The sequence below is a fragment of the Heterodontus francisci genome, unplaced genomic scaffold (assembly GCF_036365525.1).
Source record: "Heterodontus francisci isolate sHetFra1 unplaced genomic scaffold, sHetFra1.hap1 HAP1_SCAFFOLD_51_1, whole genome shotgun sequence".
In the NCBI taxonomy this organism is placed as follows: domain Eukaryota; kingdom Metazoa; phylum Chordata; class Chondrichthyes; order Heterodontiformes; family Heterodontidae; genus Heterodontus; species Heterodontus francisci.
The window spans coordinates 2,596,064-2,615,125 of NW_027141937.1; positions in this window are offsets into that span (position 1 = coordinate 2,596,064).

Here is a 19,062-nt window from a genome sequence, read left to right on the forward strand (position 1 = left end):
TCCAGCAACTCCGACAGCAGAGCTGGTAACAAACAGTACTGGTTTTTCCTTTCCTTTGGACAATACGAGCAATGCTGAGAGGGGGTCCTGATGCTCAGGGTCTCCATACTGTTTGCCCAGGCCTGTGCCCGAGAGAGGACACTCCAGCTTTGTGGTTAAACATGAGCACAACCCGGGAATAAACAGTTACTGATTATAAGCTCTCATTCAATTGGTGCAGAGTATGAGCGCCAGGGGTTACTTCTGACAGTGGGAGAGCTCTTAGTGTCTCATTGGATAGCTACCATTCACTCCAAGCTGGGCAGCCCCCAGTTAGTTAGTTGCTGTGAAGCCACGACCTGCTTGCTTCAATGGGTGCTTGGAGCTTAGAGAGTCATCTCTCAACAGGCGGATTGATTATCGATGCACCAAGAAAAACAAACTCAACAAAGAAGACACCAGTCCTTCGCATCACAAGCTGGAATGTAAGGACCATGTGTCCTGGCCTTACCGACAACCTTCTGCAGGTTGATGACACACACAAGACAGCTGTGATCGACAAGGAACTCACAAGGCTCAATGTGGACATTGCTGTGCTGCAAGAAGCTAGACTTGTTCAAAGTGGAAAGCCCAAGAGGCAACTCGTGAGCATGGAGTGGGTTTCACAGTAAAATACACGCCACTTCAGATGAGTGAACCACCCACAGTAGGCTCAGAGAGACTTCTTACTCTTCACTTGTCAACAAGTGTGGGCCCAGTTAATCTCATGTGCATCTATGTCCCGACACTCACCTCCACCCCAGATGTCAAGGATCAATTCTATGTGACACTTGACACTGCCATCAGTAGAATTTCCAGCACTGAGGGACTGTACCTTCTAGGAGACTTCAACACAAGCTTGGGTACTGACTACACAGCTTTGCCAATGTGCATAGGGCACCAGGGGATTGGCAAGATGAACGAAAAAGGACAGAGATTGCTGGAGCTATGCTGTCACCATGGATTCTGTGTGATGAACAGCTACTTCCAGGTCAAGCTGTGCTGCAAGGTGTCCTGGAGACATCCGAGATCATGCCATTGGCACCAGCTAGACCTTATCTTCACCAGACATAACACCCTCAGCAGTGTCCTCATCACTCGCAGCTATTACAGCGCTGACTGTGACACTGATCACTCCCTGGTGTGTAACAAGGTCAGGCTTCAGCCAAGGAAGCTTCATCCATCCATGATGAAAGCTCGTCTTCTGATCAACACTTGCCGAACCACTGATCCAGAAAGGACCCAGGAGTTCCTCAACATCCTTGATCAGGCTCTTTCAGACAACAATGCTCAAGGCCTCAGTGCAGTGTCAAAGTGGAATCATCTGCACACCACCATCTATAACTCTGCACTCACTGTGTATAGGAAAAGAGATGGGAGGAATGCTGACTGGTTTGAGGCTTATTGGACTGAAATGGAGTCAGTTACTGTCACTAAGAGGAGAGCCCTCATGAACTACAAACAAGTCCCCAGCAAACAACATCTAAATGCTCTCAGAGCTGCCAGGATCAAGTCTCTGCAGACTGCTCGGCACTGCACCAATCAATACTGGTTAAAACTCTGCTGATGAATCCGGGGATGCTAGAGGGATGTATGAAGGAATTAAGAAAGCAATGGGCCCAGTAGTAACTAAATCAGCACCTTTTGAAGACAAGGAGAGAGGTGATCATCACTGAACCTAACAAGCAGATGGAAAGGTGAGTGGAGCATTATCTTGAACTCTACATAACGGAGAACATTGTCATTGAAGTCGCTCTCAGTGCCATTCCAGACTTCCCTGTCATGGAGGAACTGGACAATGAGCCCTCCATAGTCGAGCTCAACAAGGGCTCAAAACATGCGTGCTGCAAACATTGTCACCTTGTACAAAATTAAGGGGGATCGCAGTTACTGCAGCAATTATCGGAGCCAACTACTCAGTTCCACTCACCTGCTCGATCCCTTTCCTCCTGCAAGTTCCTTTGCTTCAGGTATCCATCCAATTTCCTTTTCAAATCATTGATTGTCTCTACTTCCACCACACTCATGGGTCAGGACATTACCACTCACAGCATAAAAAAATTCCACCTCACCCAAGGATGGGAAATATTTATATCTTCTATATTTAGCTTATTCCCTATCTCTACGAGAATAGAATGGCAGTCAACATGAAAGGGAACCCAAAAATCTTCGAGCAGTATATAAATAATAAGCAGGTAGTCAGCGGTGAAGTGGGCCCCATGAGGGACAAAGAGGGCAATATATACTTAGAGCTGCAGGGCAATGTTAATCTAGTTAATAAGTACCTTGTATCAATGATCACTAAGGAAGTGGAATTTGACAAAATATCAGGAGAAGTGGAGAGTGTAGAGGCAATGGAGAGGGTACAAATTGAGAGAGGGAGGTACTGAAAAGGCTGGTTATGCTTCAGGAAGATAAATTACCTGGTCCGGATGGCTTTCATCCCAGATTGCGAAAGGAAATGTGGATGCAGATAACAGAAAGGCTTGCTATAATCTTCCAATCTTCCCTGGATACGGGGGAGATGTCAGAGGATTAAACAGTGGCAAATGTGACACCCTTATTCAAGAAAGGGTGTAAGGACAGTCCGGGTAACTACAGGCTAGTTAGATTAACAGCAGTGGTGGGTAAGGTTTCAGAAAGAACAATCAGGGAAAAAATCAACAGTCACTTGTAGAGGTTTGAGTTAGTTAAGGAGAGTGAGCATGGATTTATACATGGGAGTTCATGCTTGACTAATCTAAATGCATTTTTTGATGAACTAACAGAGAAGGTTGATGAAGGGCATGCAGTGGATGTTGTTTATATGGATTTTAAGAAACGACACATAAAAGGGTGATTAACAACATTGAGGTTCATGGAATAGGAGGGTCAGTGTCCAATTGGATAGAAAATTGGCTTAAGGACAGAAAACAGCAAGTCGTAATAAATGATTCATTCTCAGACTGGAAGGTTGTCGACAGTGCTGTTCCCCAAGGGTAACTGCTGGAACCACTGCTTTTTACTTGCGACAAATAAATGACTTGGATCTTGGAATATAGAGTAGAATCCCAAAATATGCCGATAACACCAAACTTGGAGAAGTGGCAAACAGTGAGGATGAAATGAACCCCCTGCAACAAGACAGTGATAGGCCAGCAGAATGGGCAGACAGGTGCAGATGGATTTTAATAGTGACTAGTGTGAGGTGATGCATTTTAGCAGAAGGAATGGGGAGAGGCAATATATACTTAATGGCACAGTTCTAAAGAGTGTGCAGGAATAGAGGGACCTGTTCACTGAACAATGAACAACGTGAACAATTACTTCTTGTTGTGTGCTCTCAGATTTGTCACCTTCACTGTACTGGAGTGAGGTGACATCTACTGGCAGAAAGCAAGAACTGCAATCAAGCAGCAGAAATTCCATCGTCTGTCAGGGTGAAAGAAACATTGCAATGTGAGGAAATAGTGAATGGGTTTGATTGGGTTGATGGAGACATGATTCCACTTGTGGTGGAGTCCAAAGCAAAGGCCAGAAATATAAAATTGTCATTATTAAAAGATATGAGGAATTCATGATAAATGTATTTAGGTAGTGAGTGGGTGGAATCTAGATAAAATAGAAAGTGAGATTGCGTGGACAGAAGCAGTGTGAAAGGATGGCTCAAACAAAAGGTAAACGCCCTGAAAGGTGAACTCTGTTTCTCTCTCCACAGATGCTGCCAGAATTTCTGAACATTTCCAACACTTTCTATTTTTATTTCAGAATTTGCAAGATGTTGCTTTGCTCTGTAAAAAAATGGATGGTCGGCTTTGGCTGCCAGTGAAATTCCACAGGAGCTAAAAGGAAGTTCTGATAACAGTGGCATGTTGATCTAGGGGTATGATCCTTGCTTAGGGTGAGTGATTAATTAATGTGTGAGAGATCCTGGGTTCAAATCCTAGACAAGCCCTTCTTCTTTGGCATTTTTAGTTTAAGGTCATTGATTGGTTTCAGCCTTGCAGAAGGCGGAATTGATTTCCATATGGAGCCTGCTTGAGGACCAGAGAGCTGGATTCAAAGAGCTTGATTAACTAAATGTACAGATAGCCAAGTGGGAATATAAAGTTGTTGCAGTAATTGTGACCTGACTCCAAAAACAACAGGACTGGGTTCTGGACTGGAATGGAATGGAATTCTTCAGTGTTTCTGCTGTTTGGCTTGCATTGACTCATCGATTTTCTTGTTTTTCACTTTGTCGATGCCTTTGAATAATTGTGGATCCTTCTTCAGATTGTCTTCTTTCACCTGGTAGTTCTGACCTCTGATGATGATGATCGTAATGAGCTTCAACTCACTGATAGTTTTGGAACTGAACAGATTTCCTTTGCTTGAGTCTACAACATGGAACTCAGTCTGACATGTGGACCCATGGGAGGATTTGAATGCCACCCCTGCGTTGAAGAATACAGTTGCATCCATCCAATAAGAGACCGAGTAGAAGTGACAGTTCAGTCAGTCAAACATTAAACTTTTAATTTCAGGGTGGTGAGTTTGAGTGCCATTTTGTTTTTCCCTTTTTTAAGGCTTCATTAGCAGAGAGTACAAGGAGTGTTTGAAATGAAATAAAGCAAAAGTATGAGAAAGTCTCACTTTGATTCGGGTCTCATCTCTCTGCAGCATCTCGCTGTGAAAGGTTGAACTTCATCTCATTTCATTCTCAGCTCGGGGTCAGTGCGGCTCAGTGGGACTTCTGGCTGTCTCCTGCTTCACAATACATCAGTGCTGAGAAAGCAATGGGGAATATTATTCAAAGCTCTGTAACCAGAGGACACCGATTTAAGGTGAATGGCAAAAGAACCAAAGGCAACATGAGGAAAAACTTCTTTTGCACAGCGAGTGGTTAAGATCTGATATGCACTGCTTGAGAGTGTGATGGAGGCTGATTCAACCATGGCTTTCAAAATGGTATAAGATAATTATCTGAAGTGGAAAAATTGCATGTTTTCATGGAATACATGAGTCTGTGGCATGAGCTGAGTTGCTCGTGCATAGAAGCAACACAAGCACAATGAGCTGAATGGCTTCCTTTTGTTCTGTAACTATTCTATGATCTATGATTCTTTTCAGAGTGAAATCAACACTCACATACAAGAAACTGACAGGTACACTGTAAACTTCGCATTACCAGACAAGAAATTGACAGATACAGTGTGAAACCCACAGTCACGTAGCAGCGGTTGGCAGGTAACGTGTAAAAATCTTTCTTTCATATCCCAACTGCAAGGTACAAAGGAAATTAGGTACAAACCCAGGCTCACACTTCAAAGACTGAGAGATACAAAGCAAAACACATACTCACCTACAAGTACAGAGAAGAAGACACACTCAGAGGAGGTGCAGATTAAAGACACATGCATGTAACAGAAACTGATAGGGATAAAATCAAACCCTTTCTCACTTCTCAGAAACTGATAGATATAGACAAAAGCTGATGCTCACATACAAGTTGTTGAAAGATATGTGGTGAAACTCACAGAGCAATAGCAGAAACAAACAAGTACTGAATAATACCCACAGTCACAGACCAAAAACTGAAATATACTGAGTTAAACACCACTTTCTCACACCAGAAACTCATGGCTACAAAGTGAAGCTGACTCTATCCTCCCAGGCACTGACAGGTGCAAAAGAAAACACTCACGACGATTCCAGGTCATGAAATGTACGTCATAAAACCTTTCAGCTGAAAGAATAGCATTAATGACAGGTGTGATACCCAGAATGCTCAGCGGCCTAGAATCCGCCCTATCTGTGACAGGAGCGGGGCGCGCAGGCGCGGTAGAGAGCTTTGTCAGCAGCAAGAGCTGCGGGTTCGGAGTTGGATATTCACAAAGTGCGAGAAGACTTTGCGGGCTCACACAGCTGGAGCAGGGCCTCAGGGCCACAATAAGATGGAACAATCCCATCTGTATCCCTGCGGATGGCGGTGGTGAAGCTTTTCCCGGTGAGGCTTCCCGAAACGGCGTCTATAAATGGATAAGAATTGGGGACTGGTTCGGGAGCGTTTTTTTATTCGTTCGTGGGATGTGGGCGTCGCTGGCTCGATCTCAGCTCGAGTAATGTGTCCAGTTCTGGGCACCAGGCTTTAGAAAGGACATCAAAGCTTCTGAGACAGTTCAGAGGAGACTTACTGGAATGATCCCAGAGATGCGGGGTGTCAGTTCTCTGGACAGGCTGGTGAAGCTGGGATTGTTCTCTTCAGAGTAGAGAAGGTTAAGGGAAGATTTAATAGAGGTGTTCAGAATCATGAAGGATTTTCATAGGGTAGAGAGGGAGAAACTGTTTCCACTGTCCTGGGGGTCAGTAACCAGAGGACACAGATTTAAAATAATTGACCAAAAATGTCAAGGGGAGGTGAGGAGAGATCTTTTTATCCAGTAACTGATTCGGATTTGGAATGAATTGTCTGACAGGGTGGTGGAAACAGATTCAATTATAACTTTCATAAAGGAATTGGACAAATATTTCAAAGTGAAATTCTCCAGGATTATGGGGAAATAGGCAGGGGGTTGGACTAATTGCATCTTTTTGTCAGAGAGTCAGCAGGGACACAATGGGGCCGAATGGCCTCCTTCTGTGCTGTATGATTCTATGAACAAAAGAACGAGGAGCCGGAGTCGGCAAGTCAGCCACTCGAGCTTGCTCTGCCATTAAATACAATCATGGCTGATCTCATCACGGCAGTTCTTGTTTCTTGCCAGTAGATGTCACTTCACTCCAATACAGTGAAGTTTACAAATCTGAGAGAGGCCCTTTCAGTGCAGCAGCTTTTTCGGGAGCAGCGTGTGAGCGAGTGAGCAGCTGGGAAAGTCAGTTTGAAAGTAAATTTAATTTCCTTTTGTTTTTCGGCGGAGGCCAGGGGGCTGCTGGGTAAGTAAAACACTATATATTTGGGCGGTTTAAAATAACTTTCCTTTCAGTGCAGCAGCTTTTTCGGGAGCAGCGTGTGAGCGAGGGAGCAGCTGGGAAAGTCAGTTTGAAAGTAAATTTAATTTCCTTTTGTTTTTCGGTGGAGGCCAGGGGGCTGCTGGGTAAGTAAAACACTATATATTTGGGCGGTTTAAAATAACTTTCCTTTCAGTGCAGCAGCTTTTTCGGGAGCAGCGTGTGAGCAGCTGGGAAAGTCAGTTTGAAAGTAAATTTAATTTCCTTTTGTTTTTCGGCGGAGGCCAGGGGGCTGCTGGGTAAGTAAAACACTATATATTTGGGCGGTTTAAAATATCTTTCCTTTCAGTGCAGCAGCTTTTTCGGGAGCAGCGTGTGAGCGAGTGAGCAGCTGGGAAAGTCAGTTTGAAAGTAAATTTAATTTCCTTTTGTTTTTCGGCGGAGGCCAGGGGACTGCTGGGTAAGTAAAACACTATATATTTGGGCGGTTTCTGAACCCGAGACACCACACTTGTAGTGTCTCCCACCCGCCCTCCTCCTCTAACCAAAAAAAAAAGGACTCGGTGGGGTGTTTATAAGGTAAGGCTTTTTCGATTTCTCTGGTTTTATTGTGATTGGTAAAAACTTTTCGTTCCTTTTTCATTTAACTAAGTTTAAACTTAAGATTAAAAATGGCAGGAGATCTCAGACCCGTATCATGCTCCTCTTGCTCAATGTGGGAGCTCAGGGACATGGCTGATGACCCTGTCTCCTTCACGTGCAGGAAGTGTGTCCAGCTGCAGCTCTTGTTAGACCGCATGACGGCTCTCGAGCTGCGGATGGACTCACTTTGGAGCATGCGCGATGCTGAGGAGGTCGTGGATAGCATGTTTAGCGAATTGGTCACACCGCAGATTAGGATTGCTGAGGGAGAAAGGAAATGGGTGACCAAAAGGCAGAGAAAGAGCAGGAAGGCAGCGCAGGAGTCCCCTGCGGTCATCTCCCTCCAAAACAAGTATCCCGTTTTGGATACTGTTGAGGGAGATGGCTCACCAGGGGAAGGCAGCAGTAGCCAGGTCCATGGCACCGTGGCTGGCTCTGCTGCTCAGAAGGGCGGGAAAAAGAGTGGAAGGGCTATAGTCGTAGGGGATTCGATTGTAAGGGGAGTAGACAGGCGGTTCTGTGGTCGAAAACGAGGCTCCCGAATGGTATGTTGCCTCCCAGGTGCACGGGTCAGGGATGTCTCAGATCGGCTGCAGAACATTCTAAAGGGGGAGGGTGAACAGCCAGTTGTCATTGTGCACATAGGCACTAATGATATAGGTAAAAAACGGGATGAGGTCCTACAAGCAGAGTTTAGGGAGTTAGGAGCCAAGTTAAAAAGTAGGACCTCAGAGGTAGTAATCTCAGGATTACTACCAGTGCCACGTGATAGTCAGAGTAAAAATGAAAGAATAGTCAGGATGAATGCGTGGCTTGAGAGATGGTGCAGGAAGGAGGGGTTCAGATTTTTGGGACATTGGGACCGGTTCTGGGGGAGGTGGGACTATTACAAATTGGACGGTCTGCACCTGGGCCGGACTGGAACCAATGTCCTTGGAGGTGCTTTTGCTAACGCTGTTGGGGAGGGTTTAAACTAATGTGGCAGGGGGATGGGAACCAATTGAGGTCAGTTGACAGTGAGGAGGTAGTAACTAAAGCCTGTAAGAAACTAGATCATGAAGTCAGTGTGACTAAGGGGAAGAGCAGGCAGGGAGCAGATGATGAATATAAAGGGACTGGTGGTCTGAGGTGCATTTGTTTTAATGCAAGAAGTGTAGTTGGTAAGGCAGATGAACTTAGGGCTTGGATTAGTACCTGGGAGTATGATGTTATTGCTATTACTGAGACTTGGTTGAGGGAAGGGCATGATTGGCAACTAAATATCCCAGGATATCGATGCTTCAGGCGGGATAGAGAGGGAGGTAAAAGGGGTGGAGGAGTTGCATTACTGGTCAAAGAGGATATCACAGCTGTGCTGAAGGAGGGCACTATGGAGGACTCGAGCAGTGAGGCAATATGGACAGAACTCAGAAATAGGAAGGGTGCGGTAACAATGTTGGGGCTGTACTACAGGCCTCCCAACAGCGAGCGTGAGATAGAGGTACAAATATGTAAACAGATTATGGAAAGATGTAGGAGCAACAGGGTGGTGGTGATAGGAGATTTTAATTTTCCCAACATTGACTGGGATTCGCTTCATGTTAGAGGTCCAGATGGAGCAGAATTTGTAAGGAGCATCCAGGAGGGTTTTCTAGAGCAGTATGTAAATAGTCCAACTCGGGAAGGGGCCATACTGGACCTGGTGTTGGGGAATGAGCCCGGCCAGGTTGTTGAAGTTTCAGTGGGGGACTACTTTGGGAATAGTGATCACAATTCCGTAAGCTTTAAAATACTCATGGCCAAAGACGAGAGTGGTCCTAAAGCAAGAGTGCTAAATTGGGGGAAGGCCAACTATACCAAAATTCGGCAGGAGCTGGGAAATGTAGATTGGGAGCAGCTGTTTGAAGGTAAATCCACATGTGATATGTGGGAGGCTTTTAAAGAGAGGTTGATTAGCGTGCAGGAGAGACATGTTCCTGTGAAAATGAGGGATAGAAATGGCAAGATTAGGGAACCATGGATGACAGGTGAAATTGTGAGACTAGCTAAGAGGAAAAAAGAAGCATACATAAGGTCTAGGCGGCTGATGAAAGACGAAGCTTTGAAAGAATATCGGGAATGTAGGACCAATCTGAAACGAGGAATTAAGAGGGCTAAAAGGGGTCATGAAATATCTTTAGCAAACAGGGTTAAGGAAAATCCCAAAGCCTTTTATTCATATATAAGGAGAAAGAGGGTAACTAGAGAAAGGATTGGCCCACTAAAGGACAAAGGAGGAATGTTATGCTTGGACTCAGAGAAAATGGGTGAGATTCTAAACGAGTACTTTGCATCGGTATTCACCGAGGAGAGGGACATGACGGATGTTGAGGTTAGGAACAGATGTTTGATTACTCTAGGTCAAGTCGGCATAAGGAGGGAGGAAGTGTTGGGTATTCTAAAGGGCATTAAGGTGGGCAAGTCCCCAGGTCCGGATGGGATCTATCCCAGGTTACTGAGGGAAGCGAGAGAGGAAATAGCTGGGGCCTTAACAGATATCTTTGCAGCATCCTTAAACACGGGTGAGGTCCCGGAGGACTGGAGAATTGCTAATGTTGTCCCCTTGTTTAAGAAGGGTAGCAGGGATAATCCAGGAAATTATAGACCGGTGAGTCTGACGTCAGTGGTAGGGAAGCTGCTGGAGAAGATACTGAGGGATAGGATCTATTCCCATTTGGAAGAAAATGGGCTCATCAGTGATAGGCAACATGGTTTTGTGCAGGGAAGGTCATGTCTAACCAACTTAATAGAATTCTTTGAGGAAGTGACAAAGTTGATTGATGACGGAAGGGCTGTCGATGTCATATACATGGACTTCAGTAAGGCGTTTGATAAGGTTCCCCATGGCAGGCTGATGGAGAAAGTGAAGGCGCTTGGGGTCCAAGGTGTACTAGCTAGATGGATAAAGAACTGGCTGGGCAACAGGAGACAGAGAGTAGCAGTAGAAGGGAGTTTCTCAAAATGGAGACGTGTGACCAGTGGTGTTCCACAGGGATCCGTGCTGGGACCACTGTTGTTTGTGATATACATTAATGATTTGGAGGAAAGTATAGGTGGACTGATTAGCAAATTTGCAGACGACACTAAGATTGGTGGAGTAGCAGATAGTGAAGGGGACTGTCAGAGAATACAGCAGAATATAGATAGATTGGAGAGTTGGGCAGAGAAATGGCAGATGGAGTTCAATCAGGGCAAATGCGAGGTGATGCATTTTGGAAGATCCAATTCAAGAGTGAACTATACAGTAAATGGAAAAGTCCTGGGGAAAATTGATGTCCAGAGAGATTTGGGTGTTCAGGTCCACTGTTCCCTGAAGGTGGCTACGCAGGTAAATAGAGTGGTCAAGAAGGCATACGGCATGCTTTCCTTCATCGGACGGGGCATTGAGTACAAGAGTTGGCAGGTCATGTTACAGTTGTATAGGACTTTGGTTCGGCCACATTTGGAATACTGCGCACAGTTCTGGTCGCCACATTATCAAAAGGATGTGGATGCTTTGGCAAGGGTGCAGAGGAGGTTCACCAGGATGTTGCCTGGTATGGAGGGCGCTAGCTATGAAGAGAGGTTGAGTAGATTAGGATTATTTTCATTAGAAAGACGGAGGTTGAGGGGGGACCTGATTGAGGTGTACAAAATCATGAGAGGTATAGACAGGGTGGATAGCAAGAAGCTTTTTCCCAGAGTGGGGGTTTCAATTACTAGAGGACACGAGTTCAAAGTGAAAGGGGAAAAGTTTAGGGGGGATATGCGTGGAAAGTTCTTTACGCAGAGGGTGGTGGGCACCTGGAACGCATTGCCAGCGGAGGTGGTAGATGCGGGCACGATGGAGTCTTTTAAGATGTATCTAGACAGATACATGAATGGGCAGGAAGAAAAGAGATACAGAAGCTTAGAAAATAGGCGACATGTTTAGAGAGAGGATCTGGATCGGCGCAGGATTGGAGGGCCGAAGGGCCTGTTCCTGTGCTGTAATTATCTTTGTTCTTTGTTCTTTGTACAACAGGAAAGAATTGTTCACATTATAGTGAATGTGTGGGATTTAGAAATACTAGGAGTGGAGACGAGTTATTACTTGTCTGCTCGATCCCCATAGCCCTGTAAAATTATTTCCTTCAAGTGCCCATTCAAATTCCTTTTGTAATCCTCGATTGTCTCCATTTCCACTGCCCCCGTGGGCAGCGAGTTACAGATCATCACCAATCAGTGTAAAAAAAGTTCTTGCGCACATTCCCCCTGTATCTCCTGTCCAAAACCTTCAATCTGTGTCCCCTAGTCCTTGTACCAATAGTTAACGGGAACAATGTTTCCTTGCCAACTTATTTAAAACTGTCATAGCCGAAAACACATCTATCAATTCTCCCCTCACTCTCCTTTGATGCAGGTAGAACAACCCTAGCTTTTCCAACCTAACCTTGTAACTAAAATCCTCCATCCCTGGATCCATTCTGGTGAATTTCCTCTGCATCCTCTCAAGGACGCTCAGATTCTTTCTTAAGTGTGGCAAGCAAAACTGGAAGCAACACGCCAACTGGGGCCTAACCAGAGCTTTATAATGGTTCAGCATAACTTCCCTGCTTTGTACTCAATGCCTCTTTTTTTCAAGCCCAAGATCCCATATGCTTTGCTAACCACTCTCGCAATATGTCTTGCCACCTTCAAAGATTGATGCACATGAACCCCAAGTCCCTCTATTCCAACACACACTTTAGAACTGTGCCATTAAGTAAATATTGCCTCTCCCTATTCCTTATGCCAAAATACATCACCTCACACTTGTCACTATTAAATTCCATCTGCCACCTGTCTGCCCATTCTGCTAGCCTATCATTGTCCTGTTGCAGGCAGTTCATATCATCCTCACTGTTTGCCACTCCTCCAAGTTTGTTGTCATCGGGATATTTTGAGATTCTACTCAATATTCCAAGGTCCAAGTCATTTATCTTTAGCAAAAAAAGCAGTGGTTCTAGCACTGACCCTTGGGGAACACCACTGTCGACTATCCTCCAGTCTGACAAAGAATCATTTCATAAGACTCGCTGTTTTCTGTCCTTAAACCAATTTTCTATCCAATTGGACACTGACCCTCCGAGACCACGAACCTCAATTTTGTAAACCCCACTTTTATGTGGTACCTTGTCAAACGCTTCCTTAAAATCCATATAAACAACATCCACTGCATTCCCTTCATCAAGCTGCTCTGTTAGTTCATCAAAAAATGCAGTTAGATTAGTCAAGCATGAACTCCCATTTATAAATCCATGCTCACTCTCCTTAATTAACTCAAACCTCTCCAAGTGACTGTTGATTTTTTACCCTGATTATTCTTTCTGAAACCTTACCCACCGCTGCTGTTAATCTAACTAGCCTGTAGTTAGCCGGACTGTCCTTACACCCTTTCTTGAATAAGGGCGTCGCATTTGCCACTGTTTACTCCTGGCACCTCCCCCGTATCCAGGGAAGATTGGAAGATTATGGCAAACTCTTCCAGTATCTGCATCCGCATTTCCTTTCGCAACCTGGGATGCCAGCCATCCAGACCAGGTGATTTATCTACCCTAAGGACAGCCAGCCTTTTTAGTACCTCCCTCTCTCAATTTGTACCCTCTCCATTGACTCTACTCTCTTCACTTCGACTGATATTTTGTCAAATTCCACTTCCTCGGTGATCACTGATGCAAAGTACTCATTAAGTAGATTAACATTGCCCTGCACCTCGAAGCTTATATTATCCTTTTTGTTCCTAATAGGCCCGACTCAACCTCTTACTACCCACTTACCATTTACATGCTGCTCGAAGATTTTTGGATTTCCTTTCATGTTGACTGTCGCTCCATTCTCATAGAAATAGAGAATAAGCAAATATAGAAGATATAAGTATTTCCCATCCTTGATGAGGTGGAATTTTTTATGCTGTGGGTAGCAATGTCTTGGCCCACGAGTGTGGTGGAAGCAGAGACAATTAATGATTTGAAAAGGAAATTAGATGGATACTTGAAGGAAAGAAACTTGCAGGAGGAAAGGGACCGAGCTGGTGAGTGGAACTGACTAGATTGCTCCGGGGAGAGCCAGCATGGACGTGATAGGCCAAACGACCACCTTCTGTGCTGTAAATGACTCTGTGTTGTTTCTCAAATTCAATCCACTGGTGCTTGATAAATAATTTCAAAGTAAATTGTGCAACCGGAAAATCAGAACCAAGGCAAGGGACGCATCAGGAAGCAAAATTGCTGAAATCCGGGATTGAACCCGGGACCTTTAGATTTTCAGTCTAACGCTCTCCCAACTGAGCTACTTCAGCCCTACATTAACAATGGTTTGGTGTCCTTGTTTTGGAAGAATATACATACATTCAAGTTTTCCAAAAAATTAAAGAACACAACATGTGAGTAATATTCCCCATTGCTTTCTCAGTACTGATGGATTGTGAAGCGGGAGACAGCCAGAAGTGCCACTGAGCCGCACAGACCCCGAGCTGAGAATGAAATGAGATCAAATTCAATCTTTCATAGTGAGATGCTGCTGAGAGGTCAGAGTCCTGAATCAAAGCGAGACTTGCTCATTTCAAACACTCCCTGTACTCTCTGCTCATGAAGCCTTACAAAAGGGAAAAACAGAATGGCACTCAAACTCACAACCCTGCCATTAAAAGTCTCATATTCGACTGACAGAACTGTCACTTCTACTCGGTCTCTTATTGGATGGATGCAACTCGAACGCAGGGGTGGCATTCAAATCCTCCCATGGGTCCACATGTCAGACTGAGTTCCATGTTGTAGACTCAAGCAAAGGAAATCTGCTCACTTCCAAAACTATCAGCGAATTGAAGCTGATTACAATCAACATCATCAGAGGTCAGAACGACCTGGTGAAAGAAGACACCCTGAAGAAGGATCCACAATTATTCAAAGGCATCGACAAAGTGAAAAACAAGAAAATCGATGAGTCAATGCAAGCCAAACAACAGAAACACTGAAGAATTCCATTCCATTCCAGTCCAGAACCCAGTCCTGTTGTTTTTGGAGTCAGGTCACAATTACAGCAACAACTTTATATTCCCACTTGGCTCTCTGCACATTTAGTTAATTACAATTTTGTCGACAAGCTCTTTGAATCCAGTTGTCTGGTCTTCAAGCCAGCTCAGGATGGAAGTCAATTCCACCTTATGCAAGGCTGAAACCAATAGATAACCTTAATCTAAAAATGCCAGCAGACCAGGGCTCATCCGGGTCTTGAACCCGGGATCTTTCGCATGTTAATTAACCATACACCCAAAGCATGAATCATACCCCTAGACCAACGAACCACTGACAGATCAAGCTTTATTAGCTGCTGTGGAATTTCACTGGAACCCCCCCAGCCAATCATCCATTTTTTTCAGATCAAAGCAACATCCTGCAAATGCTGAAATAAAAACAGAAAGTGCTGGAAATGTTCAGCAGCTCTGGCAGCATCTGTGCTGTGAGAAACACAGTTAACATTTCACGGCACTCATCTTTTGTTTCAGCCATCCTTTCAGACTGCTTCTGTCCATCCAATCTCACTTTCTATTCTATCCACATTCTAACCATTCACTACGTTACTACATTTTTCATGAATACCTCATTTCTTTTATTAATGACAATTTTGTATTTCTGGCCTTTGCTTCAGACACCACCACAAGTGGAATCATGTCTCCATCTACCCAATCAAACCACTTCGCTGTTTCCTCACATTGCAATGTTTCTTTCACCCTGACAGACTGTGGAGTTTCTGCTGCTTGATTGCAGTCCTTGCTTCCCGCCAGTAGATATCACCGCACTGCAATACAGTGAAGTTTACAAATCTGAGAGAGACACAACAGGAAATAATTGTTCACATTATAGTGAATGTGTGGGATTTAGAAATACTAGGTGTGGAGACGAGTTATTATTGCACTCTGCTATTACATCTTTTATAATGGACTCCAGCATTTTCCCCACGACTGATGTCAGGCTAACCGGTATATAATTCGCTGTTTTCTTTCTGCTTCTTTTTTTAAATAGCGGAGTTACATTAACTACCGTCCAATCCATTGGAACTGTGCCAGAGTCGATAGATTTTTGAAAAAAGACCAGAAATGCATCTGCTATTTCAAGGGCCACTTCCTTAAGTACTCTGGGATGTAGATTATTGGGCCCTGGGGATTTTTAGGCCTTCAATCCCATCAATTTCCCAAACATTCCCTACTAATACTGATTTCATACAGTTCCTCCTTCTCACTAGACCCTATGTTCCCCAACATTTCTGGGAGATAATTTGTATCCTTCTTTGTGAAGACAGATCCAAAGTATGTATTTAATTGGTCTGCCATTTCTTTGTTCCCCATTATCAATTCCCCCGTTTCTGACTGTAAGGGGACCACATTTGTCTTCACTAATCTTTTTCTCTACACATATCTATAGAAGCTTTTACAGTCAGTTTTTATGTTCTCTGCTAGCTTACTCTCATACTCTATTTCCCCCTTCTTAATCAATCCTTTTGTCCTCCTCTGCTAAATTCCAAACTGCTCACAAACTTCAGGTTTGCTGCTTGTTCTGGCCATTTTATATTTCTCCTCCTTGGATTTAATACTTTCCTTAATTTCTTTTGTAAGCCACAGTTGAGCCACCCTTCCTGTTTTACTTTTGCACAGACAGGAATGAACAATTGTTGTAATTCATCCATGCGCTCTTTAAATGCTAGCCATTGCCTATCCACTGTCAACCCTTTAAGTAACGTTCCCCAATCTATCATAGCCAACTCCCGCCTCATACCTTCATAGTTTTCTTTGTTTAGATTCAGGACCCGAGTCTCGGAATCAACTCTCTCACTCTCCATCTTAATGAAGAATTTTATCATATTATGGGTGCACTTCCCCAAGGGACCCCACACAACAAGATTGTTAACTAATCCTTTCTCATTGCACAATACCCAGTCCAGGATGGCCTGTTCTCTAGAGGTGTTATGCACCTCTATCAATTCTCCACTCAATCTCCTTTGAGAAAGGCAGAATAATCCTAGCTTTTCCAACCTAACCTTGTAACTAAAATCCCCCATCCCTGGATCCATTCTGGTAAATCGCCTCTGCGTCCTCTCAAGGACCCTCACATTCTTTCTAAAGTCTGCTGAGCAGAACTGGAAGCAACACTCCAATTGGGGCCTAACCAGAGTTTTATAATGGTTCAGCATAACTTCCCTGCTTTTGTACTCAATGCCTCTACTTATAAAGCCCAAGATCCCATATGCTTTGCGAACCACTCTCGCAATATGACTTGCCTTCTTCAAAGATTGATGCACATGAACCCCAAGTCCCTCTATTCCAGTACACTCTTTAGAACTGTGCCATTAAGTATATATTGCCTCTCCCTATTCCTTATGCCAAAATACATCACCTCACACTTGTCACTATTAAATTCCATCTGCCACCTGTCTGCCCATTCTGCTAGCCTATCACTGTCCTGTTGCAGGCAGTTCATATCATCTTCACTGTTTGCCGCTCCTCCAGGTTTGGTGTCATCGGCATATTTTGAGATTCTACTCTGTATTCCAAGATCCAAGTCACTTACCTTGAGCAAAAAAAGCAGTGGTTCTAACACTGACCCTTGGAGAACACCACTGTCGACTATCCTCCAGTCTGACAAAGAACCATTTAATAAGACTCGCTGTTTTCTGTCCTTAAACCAATTTTCTATCCAATTGGACACTGACCCTCCTATACCACGAACCTCAATTTTGTTAACCGCCCTTTTATGTGGTACCTTGTCAAACGCTTCCTTAAAATCCATATAGACAACATCCACTGCATTCCCTTCATCAACCTGCTCTGTTAGTTCATCAAAAAATGCAGTTAGATTAGTCAAGCATGAACTCCCATTTATAAATCCATGCTCACTCTCCTTAATTAACTCGAACCTCTCCAAGTGACTGTTGATTTTTTACCCTGATTATTCTTTCTAAAACCTTTCCCACCGCTGCTGTTAATCTAACTAGCCTGTAGTTACCCGGACTGTCCTTACACCCTTTCTTGTATAAGGGTGTCGCATTTGCCACTGTTTAATCCTCTGGCACCTCCCCCGTATCCAGGGAAGATTGGAAGATTATAGCAAGCCCTTCCGTTATCTGCATCCGCATTTCCTTTCGCAACCTGGGATGTGAGACATCCGGACCAGGTGATTTATCTTCCCTAAGCACAGCCAGCCTTTTTAGTACCTCCCTCTCTCAATTTGTACCCTCTCCATTGACTCTACTCTCTTCACTTCGACTGATATTTTGTCAAATTCCACTTCCTTAGTGATCACTGATACAAAGTACTCATTAAGTAGATTAACATTGCCCTGCACCTCTAAGCTTATATTATCCTTTTTGTCCCTCATAGGCCCGACTCAACCTCTTACTACCCACTTATCATTTACATGCTGCTCGAAGATTTTTGGGTTTCCTTTCATGTTGACTGCTAGTCTATTCTCATAGAAATAGAGAATAAGCAAATATAGAAGATATAAGTATTTCCCATCCTTGATGAGGTGGAATTTTTTATGCTGTGGGTAGTAATGTCTTGGCCCACGAGTGTGGTGGAAGCAGCGACAATCAATGATTTGAAAAGGAAATTAGATGGATACTTGAAGGAAAGAAACTTGCAGGAGGAAAGGGACCGAGCAGGTGAGTGGAACTGACTAGATTGCTCCGGGAGAGCCAGCATTGACGTGATAGGCCAAACGACCACCTTCTGTGCTGTAAATGACTCTGTGTTGTTTCTCAAATTCAATCCACTGGTGCTTGGTAAATAATCTCAAAGCAAATTGTGCAACCGGAAAATCAGAACCAAGGCAAGGGACGCACAAGGAAGCAAAATTGCTGAAACCCGGGATTGAATCAGGAATCTTTAAATCTTCAGTCTAACGCTCTCCCAACTGAGCTATTTCAGCCCTACATTAACAGTGGCTTGGTGTTCTTGTTTTGGAAGAAAATACATACATTCAAGTTTTCCAAAAAATTAAAGAACACAACATGTGAGTAATATTCCCCATTGCTTTCTCAGTACTGATGGATTGTGAAGCGGGAGATAGCCAGAAGTGCCACTGAGCCGCACAGACCCCGAGCTGAGAATGAAATGAGATCAAATTCAATCTTTCATAGTGAGATGCTGCTGAGAGGTAAGAGTCCTGAATCAAAGCGAGACTTGCTCATTTCAAACACTCCCTGTACTCTCTGCTCATGAAGCCTTACAAAAGGGAAAAACAGAATGGCACTCAAACTCACAACCCTGCCATTAAAAGTCTCATATTCGACTGACAGAACTGTCACTTCTACTCGGTCTCTTATTGGATGGATGCAACTCCAACGCAGGGGTGGCATTCAAATCCTCCCATGGGTCCACATGTCAGACTGAGTTCCATGTTGTAGACTCAAGCAAAGGAATTCTGCTCACTTCCAAAACTATCAGCGAATTGAAGCTGATTACAATCAACATCATCAGAG